This window comes from Diceros bicornis, chromosome 20 (genome assembly GCF_020826845.1).
Source record: "Diceros bicornis minor isolate mBicDic1 chromosome 20, mDicBic1.mat.cur, whole genome shotgun sequence".
NCBI classification, from domain to species: Eukaryota; Metazoa; Chordata; class Mammalia; order Perissodactyla; family Rhinocerotidae; genus Diceros; species Diceros bicornis.
The window spans coordinates 47,529,985-47,539,289 of record NC_080759.1 but is presented as its reverse complement, the minus strand read 5'-3'; the positions used below and the strand labels follow the sequence as shown (position 1 = coordinate 47,539,289).

Below are 9,305 nucleotides of genomic sequence, written 5' to 3'. Positions count from 1 at the left end.
TTGAGGGCCGGCCCCATGGCTTAGCGGTTAAGTGCGCGCGCTCCCCTGCTGGCGGCCAGGGTTCCGATCTCTGGCCATGCTGAGGCCATGTCCCACATGCAGCAACTAGAAGGATGTGCAACTATGACATACAACTATCTACTGGGGTTTTGGGGGAAAAAAATAAATAAATAAAATTATTAAAAAAAAAGATTGTATTGAGGTATGGGGATAAAATGATTAAAGTGTTAAATTCTTTTAAAATAGATGATCCTTGGTTATCTGTATCATAATAGTGGCATTTGTGAATTATCTCAGATTTCAGATATTTGGGAGGTAGGATAACAAAAGAGTCACACTCATAGATATTGATGTGCATTCTTATATTACATTCATCTGCCATAAAACTTACAGTAAAATTAATAATCATCTAGAAATTTTCCAGTTGGGCTGCCTTGGCGCAAGATGGGATGACCCAGGCTTGCCAGTTACCACTCTCTCGCGATAGACACAGTAAGATTTCAGTGGTGGGAGGTAAGCATAGTGAGTACTCTGGCGAGACCTGAAGGTACCGCAGCTGCTGCAGCGGCCAGAGGGAGGAGGAGAGGACCAGAAGTCCTTCACCTTGAGCGTTCAGAGCTGAAAGCGGCCGGACTTTCTTTACCAGAAACCGTTTGCCAGAGCCTACCTGGCAAGATGGGCAAGACGGCCCACCTGGCTGGATGTCCCACTCCCTTGAACTCCTCCACCATTCCAGAAGTTTTTGTGTCACCTGTGCTTGCCTCCGCCCGTTTTCCCGGTTTTATTCCTGTACTAGAAAAGGATACATTTAGTGTCTCCACCCCAGCTCCACTAAACCAGTTGCAGTCCAGGTTTCTTCCCTGCACCCCCACGTAGCTGGGAAGTGGGACCTGGGAGTGGTTGGTCCTCTGGAATCCTGAAGGAGGGGCGGAGAGGGCGCAGAGCTCCGCCTCTGCTGCTGCTACGAGGACACGGCCTCCTCAGCCTCTCCCCTCCCGCTGCCGTGCACCCTGTGCCTTCCTGTGGTTGTGGCCCCTGTGCTGCGGGGAGTGGCTCCCATCCGGGGGCTCTTTTGAGCTGTTTCGGACCAAGGTGCCAGCGTCGCCTTTGCAGACCTCCCAGCTCTCTTTGAGGCTGCCTTGAGACAGGAGGGACTTCGGAGTCTCCTTGTGGAGGCTCACCCAGCCAATGCCTGCAGCCCCCTTTCCCCACCACCTCCAGCCCCCGTCCACGCGTCAGTCAGTCTTCGTTGCACTGCTTAGAAGATTCAACTACAGCTTTGCCCTCAAGGTCGTAAGTGCTCAGAAGGCTGGCTATGGTGCAACTGTGGTACACAATGTGACTTGCAGCGAACTTCTGAACATGCTTGGACCAGGGAGGAAATTCAGCAGATCTGGATCCCGTCTGTGTTTATCAGGGAGAGGAGCTCTGAGTACCCGCGTGCCATCTTGGTCTACCACAAGGGGGCTCGGGTGCTTCTGGTCTCAGGCAATAGCTTCGTTTTGGGCTATTGCCTCATCCCTTTTACAGGGATTGTGGGACTACTAATTTTTGCCATGGGAGCAATGATGATAGTTCATTGTATTCCGTGCCAGCAACACAAGCTCCAGTGGAATCGGTTGACCAAAGAGCAGCTCAAACAGCTTCCTACGCATGACTATCAGAAGAGAGACCAGTATGAGGTCTCTGCCATCTGCCTGGCTAGATATGTGAATGGGCACAAGTTGTGGGTACTTGCCTGTACTTATGCCTATCAATCACAGCCGCTGTATGGACCCCTGGCTCATCCAGACCCGAAGACCGGCCCCATCTGCAAGCAGCCTGTTGGTCAGGGTCCTGGGGAGAAGAAACAGGAGGAAGAAACTCAAGGACAAAAGGGTGATGAGGAAGGGGAGCCCGGGGACCATCGTACCTCAGAACAGACCCCACTTCTGAGCTCTGGCCCCACACTTCCCGCACCCTTTGGCTCGCTAGCCCCAGGCCCCCTTGTTTGCCTGGATCCTCAACAGATTCCTCCCCCACTCCTTCCTCCTCTTCCTCTTCAGCTGCCCTCCTGGTCTAGTATTCCCCTTCCTCCCTCCCTCTGACTATCTACTTGCACAGCTCCTCCTCCTGCCTCTAGTCTTCTATGTTATGTCTTCTATGTGAGGGGACATTTCTGCCTCAGGTTCCTCCCTTACCCAACCCCAAGCTTTTGAGGATGTTGGGGTTGCAAAGGGACTGGGTCTTCACTTACTTGGTTAATAAAATAATAATAAACTTCACTTACCTCACTTGTTTTTGTGGACCCCCCCAAAAAAAATTGTTCAGATATGTGTGAAAGCCATAGGTAAAAGCTGTCAAAAACAATACTTAAAGAGCAGATTTTTGTAATTTGTGTCAAAGATGACAAAAAATAATTAGAACATTAAGTTCCTCTTAGAGTATCAAATTTACTTCAGGATATTAACATTTCACATTTGGCCTCATAATGCAATTTCTCATGTCTGTAAAAATTTCATTACATTTCCTTTAGCCATTTTTGTTCAGGGTGAATATGAATTAAGTAATCTACACTTATCTACATGTTTAATTGTCATTAGTTAATACCTAAAAAGTGCAAAACTGCTGAAATGTCTACATGGTCATGACAAATAATAACTTGGTTGTAGGTCACTTGTCCCCTGCATTTCCCATCTGTTAAGTGGCTTGTAAATACAACAGATTTAATTGCTTTGTAGCATTCGGTCATTTAGCATTCTAATATGGCTAACTGGGGTGGAATTTTAAGAGAATGCTTTTTAGCTTTGTCTTTTCACCTCTTGGAAGTAAAAACCTATTTAAATGAAGGAAACATGCAACATCAAATGCTTTTCACCTGAGAGTGGTAATTGTATTTTCTGTGTCTGGAGCTGCCTATGTGTAATTGTATGAGAAGGGAGTTAGCTAATGGGAGATCATTAAATATGCCCTTCCTGTTTAGAAATTAAGGTCATTTTCACCCTTTAATGATTGTTAATGATAGCTAAGCTAGTTCTCATTTATATGGCCAATTTCAACTCACCTCAAACTTCCAAGCACTACACTGATAATGTAAATGATTAAATACTCTCAGTGTAACTCTGTTATTTGGATTGGAATGTTCTATTTCATGCAAGCTTGGAAATAAACTGTTACCACACACTGAAAGCTTTCTATCTTGGAAAACAGAATCAATAGGCATAAGAAGATCTATTATTTAAGCAAATATATATTTTTATTTCTATAAAGATGTATTAAAATCACAATTTTAGAGCTGAGATGGGCCTAGTGAATCAATTGTCAATACTATTGCAATTGATTATCTGTTCTATTCATTAATGTTATGCTCCAGTTTTTTGATTTTGATATTTCTAATAATATACATCCTTTGGCATGAGGTTGTATTGAGGTTTAGGCACTGATAAGCGTTACACAATATTAATGGCTGCAGTATGTTGGGGTCCCCAAGAAAAGACCCCAAAGTGGAGTTTTGTGTGCATAAGTTGACTGAGGAGTTAGAGAAGCAGAACTGGGCAGAGATAAAAGTTGAAGGTAAATGTGGTTTCAACAGCCGCCTCAGCAGATCTCCCAGAGAGCACTGGAGCTGGGATGGCCCTGCAGAGCTGTCCCTAATCAAAGCAAGAGGGCTGGGTCCACATGCCCCTGAAGCGACCAGTCATTTCTTACAGGCTGTCACGAGGGAAGAGGAGTGATTTTGGGCTGGGTAGCTTTGTTCAGACAAGGACAATTCCTCTGTCTTGGAGAGAGACTCGGCTGAGAACCTTTGTCTACCAAAGCCCTCCATAGCTGGAGGAATGAATGCTTCCGTCCTGAAGAGAGTGGGTCTAGGCAGACCACTGCAGAAGCTACTATCAGGATTTACTAAGCGTGGATGTGTCCAAAGAATAACAAGAGTGAGAGACTTCACTAGCTTACTTTGTGCAGCTTACTTTCTGTTTTACTATAATACTCCGAGGTTAGTAGCAAATGTGAGCGATATACAGAAAGTGCCTAATTAATATTTATATGAGCTTCCTCTAATGTAAGTTAATACCAAGAGAGTGGCCTTTGTTAAGCTGAGTCAGTGATGAGATGAAAATAGGAAATAAAGACTACCAAATGTTTGCAACAGGATTTTCCCCAGATCCAGGCTAGAAAGGAGCAATTGTTCAGTGTTTCATGTATTCATTACAAGTATCCACTGAGCTTCTATAATGTTCCAGGCACTGCAAGGACCGGTGACACAGAAGAAAGAGATCCCATCCCCAATTCTCTGATCTTCAGGAGAAAACAGACAAGTACAGTCATACATAGCAGGTTGCTCGTGACAAGTACTAAGAGAGGGATAAATAATCTAGAAAGAATAATACACTGGTGTGTTGGAATGGCTCATACTGGCTCAAGAGAGCTAGTTGTTAAAATTTCAGAAACTTTGCCACATTGTTGCTAAACATGGGCATTATTAAAAATAAAATTTTATAAAATTACCATTAAATAATTTATATTAAAAATAAAGTTAATACATACTCATAACTCATCACTTACTAATTATATTAGTATTATTTATGCTCTTGAGGCTCTCTATGTCTATTAAGTCTGTCTGGTGGAAATACCACATAATGGTGTGCTAGTGTGCATATCTTCCCATCTCTGTGTTCAGTGACATTACACTGGAGCTTGAAATTGGTCATGATAGGATCATTTACACCACAGAAATTGGCAAATGCTTCTTCCCTCACTTCACTTCATCAAGATTTGATTTATGTTTTGTTGATTATCTAGACTTAAGAAAGTAATGGAGAAAATGTTAATAATGCAGATTAAATTTAAATATGTGTCATATCTATAGCCATTACATTATGAATAGTACAAAAAACTGAAGAAATATTCTTCTAGTATTTGAAAACTATTATCTGTTTGGGTAAGTAAGTCCTTATGTCATTGATGAATGAGTGAAGTTGTCACATACATCTTCATTTATCCCCTTTTGTCTTACTCATTAAAATATATGGGAATATCAACTAATATTTATGTCAGAACTATATTAGTTTGTCAACGACATGAATCACTTCTGAATTGGGAAGTAATCAAGCATTTATTCATAGTCTAATTTTGTGAAATCATGGGTGAATTGCAACCGTAAGTTTGACTACACATTCAAGAGTTCAGCAAAAATCAGGCTAAGTATTGTGTGAGAATAAATTGACTATGTTATTTTCACAATAAAGAGTATTGTATATTTTATTATTTTTGTAAATTGTGTACTACACACCCCTTTGCATCAGTAAAAATTATAATCAAATTATATACATGTATACATCCATTCATTTTTTTCCCCCACAAGAGCAAGTTGTTAAACCTTTTCCAGCACACCACTGAATAAAGCAGAGCTAATACAGAAATTTGCATAGTTACTGTGTGAGCACAATTGGAAAGGATGGAGCGAGGGGAGGAGGAAGAAGAAAAGGAAGGTTGAGCTGAGATCACTAGTAGAATTCAGGTTCCTCCTCTTTCTCTCTTACTATGTTCTGCTTTGCAGCAGATCTTGGGGAAGATAAAATTCACAGACTCTCCCTCATTCTGCCATTAGTATTGTTGATCACAAATGCACTAATTATTGTTTGGACTAGATGAAGGTATTCAAATGAAGCACTTCTTATGGTCATCGTATTTCTACAACCACATTTTTGTGACACCTATTAAGCACGGTTGAAATTACCTGCTTTTCCTCATGAGATGCTTCTCAGCAGTCTGGCTCCGTATGGATTCTCTCTTTAGAGCTCACTATGGCAGAACTATTTCCTTGAGTTATTTGGGGTAAGCTAAACCTCCCTTCACCATTGGAAAGTGCCATCCATCCATTACCCAAAAACGGCGAGGCTATGTCCTGTAGGCCCTGGTTTCCATATTGGACGTGATGGGGCTCACCACCTTCCAGACACTGTGGTGGAATATTTTTCTCAACACACAACAGGAGAGCATTTCTTTAGGTAAGATTTTGCTCTCAATCCTCCTCAGATCATTTTTCCTAGGTCCTAAGTATCAAATCTGCCCCATCCACATTTATTTTGCTGTTTTCCTCACATGGATATATTTTATTTAATCTTTGTAGAATTCACAAGATTGAATATTAGACAAATCAGAAATATCTTTAAATTTAAATTTAAAAATTCATGTTTTTTTCAGTTAAAACCATTTTTAGAATTCTTTAGTACTTTTAAAAACTGATTTGTAGAAATAGTTTTTTAAAGACAATGCAGAATTATTACAGTTTAATATTTTTTTTCTTTAAAAAAGACTTTTTTTCTTTAAAAAGTTCCTTGTATAGCACCTCCCTAGACAGTAAACTTTTTATGGAAAGAAATAATGAATTTTGTCTCATGGTCCTGAGGTACTAGCCCAGTGACTGCCATATACCTGAATAAATACATAAGTGAATATTTTTAAATCACTCCTTTAAAATTTGATTATATATATGAGGTTGTAAACATTTTTTTGGTCATGAATGTGTTCTGTATTAAGTCAATGCAGATTGAAGTCAGTGGAATGTTTTTAAAGATGTATTAATACTAGCAAAGGCTAGTATTAAAATTCACACTGTCTCTGTTCTTTTCTCAGATAGCCATCCCAACTCTACACATTTTAAAAAATCTATTCACCTATTCATTCATCCATCCATCCATCCATCCATCCATCCATCCATCCATCCATCCTTCCAACCAACTAATCCACCAGTCATTCATTCTGTAAGTATTAATTTGTATACTGGTTATATAATGGTGTGCAGTTGAGGAGGGAGAAGAAACAAAGAAGGAAATTTAAATAGAGTAGCTGCTTTTCTGGTATCCTCTAAGTGTGTTATTTAATTTGGGAGCAAAATCAAAACAAGATGCCAGATTGTGCTTAACATACATGCCCTCTGAGTCGGTGAATATAATGTGGTTGGACAGACTACATGCAGGGTTAGGTCTTCTGTGATTTCTTTTGAAGGAGATAAAGACCATGGGAGGGTATCCAGGTCTAGAGCTTCTATCCTCTTGATTGAAAAAGGCACTAAGGCATTTGGGACATTAATTTTGGAAGAAGACAAATACAGTAAATAATTGTTGCATGAAGACATGGCACTATTGTTTTATGAAAGCCCATTCAAAATTTTAAAAATCATAGATATGTTTCTTTAATATTTATTTCAGTACTACATAGATATGATGCTTAAAGATCTCCATTAGTAAATGTGATCTTTATTTAACATTTGACCGTAAGTAGTGATTATTTGTGGCTGATTTATTCTTATTATCACTGTAGGTTATTGTTTTGTGAATTTCAAACTGCCTGTTTTTTAAAGATAATGTTATTTACTTAACGATGAAGAGGAACTTTGATTGTCTGAGATTGCCTGCAGTGGCCTTAATAGTTGAAGAGATGGTTTACTTTGCCTGGAAAAGGAAATGTGACCCTAGGATTACACCCTTGAGAGATGATACTTCAATTCAAATTGGGATTCACAGAGTAATTGCAGCCTGTGGTAATGCATCTTCAACATCTTGGAATAGCTCTTAGATGGGTAGAGCTTTCCCCTAGAGGAATGGCAGTGTTCACCACGCGATGTCTTTTGTCCCTTTCAAACCGCAGAAGCAGCCTTTGAACAATTCACATAGAAACACAATATTTGATACTTTCCGGAGTGACTTGAAAATGCACTAAGAACAAATATATTCTTATCTGTTTTGGATGGTGCCACAAATAAAAAACAAATAAAGCAAATAAATAGAATAATATCTGGAAAAACTCCACATTGGGGAAATTCTTCTGCTTCTAATAGTGAGTATAAAATTTAGACTTCTTAGAGCTCTTTCTTAGCGTACCAGCAAGTCACTGAACAAACTCTCCATGTAATGGGTCATTAAACCCAGTTTATCTGTATTCTTTATAGAAAAACATGTGAAGAATAAAAATATGTCACCATTTTTTTCCATCTCCTGTAGGCAAAAGGTGACTGACAGCAAATAGTGAGATATTTCTTTATTCTTAATTGCTCAAATTGAGCCTATGGTTTTCTTAAATATTCAGTGAACTGGGCTATTTGATTATTTTTTTTCTTGGTCACAATTTGGACGAGAAGTAGCAAAATCTGATTTAAAAAAAGTCCTTTGAAGAGTCCTCCATTCACGTAGAGGGCTGCAAAGCACAGAAAAGTGTGAAGATGAGAGGAATGTGGCTGGTGAGAGACCAAACCACACCTAAAAGACAAGAAGCTGTGGAGGATGATGCAGAAGGTGTGTACAGACTCCTTTCTCATGTCCGGAACTGCCGGAAGGCAAACTGGCCCCAGGGAAGCCTTTTGGGAAGGGAGGACATAGATTGAGATGAGAGAGCATGGCCGTCAAATGGTTATGAAAATGCCAAACCCGGAAGAAAAGACAAAAGCTAAGTCAGAAAAGCAAGTGAGGATGCGGCCCCGTGGCATAGTGGTTGAGTGCGCGCGCTCCGCTGCTGGCGGCCCGGGTTCGGATCCCGGGCGCGCACCGACGCACCGCTTCTCTGGCCATGCTGTGGCGGCCTCCCATATAATGTGGAGGGAGATGGGCACGGATGTTAGCCCAGGGCCAGTCTTCCTCAGCAAAAAAGAGGAGGATTGGCATGGATGCTAGCTCAGGGCTGATCTTCCTCACAAAAAAAGAAAAGCAAGTGAAAGACTGAGTCCAGAGAGAAAGGATTTTATGTAAAACTGGAAGAGCAGGAAAGTAAACGACAGACAAATAGCAAGGCTGGGTGATCAAGGAGATCGGGACACTATGAGCAGGAACAAGGCATGCTCGTAGGTTGATCCAATCAGTTCAGGAACTAAATCTGTAAATGCGGAAAGGCAGCGAGGTGATTAATTTGGAAATTCTTAAATATAATGGTGGCTGCTTAAAGGAAATTCATTGGGTCCAACAGAGGACAGGCAGGGACTTGGCATCAAGAATAAAATACCAGAGGCTTCAGCCGCCCAGAGTCTGTGGGAGGAAAACTGAGAGTAGCAAGCCAGGCAGTGTCAATGGTCCGCACAGCTCCAGAGGCTGGGGAGTAGGACAGATTCATCCAAACATACGCAAAGAGCACTAGTCATGCGGCGGGTACAATGCATGGGTTACAAAGAGATATCCGGGTTGCTTTCTTTTTCTCAGGAATCTGAAAATCTGGTTGGGATACCACCAGCAGCCACTCTCCTTCCCAAACCAAACAAACAGAGACTTCTTGCAATCATATATAAGCTGCTGTTATATATAACTTTACATTTATTTTGTTTTATGACAGGTGGG

The 9,305-nt window shown here is 40.9% G+C and overlaps 1 pseudogene; it reads left to right on the top strand.

Annotated features, from left to right (window-relative positions):
- The first annotated feature begins 675 nt into the window (after window positions 1-675).
- LOC131418952 (E3 ubiquitin-protein ligase RNF167-like) lies at window positions 676-2,062 on the top strand (annotated as a pseudogene).
- Window positions 2,063-9,305: the final 7,243 nt, after the last annotated feature.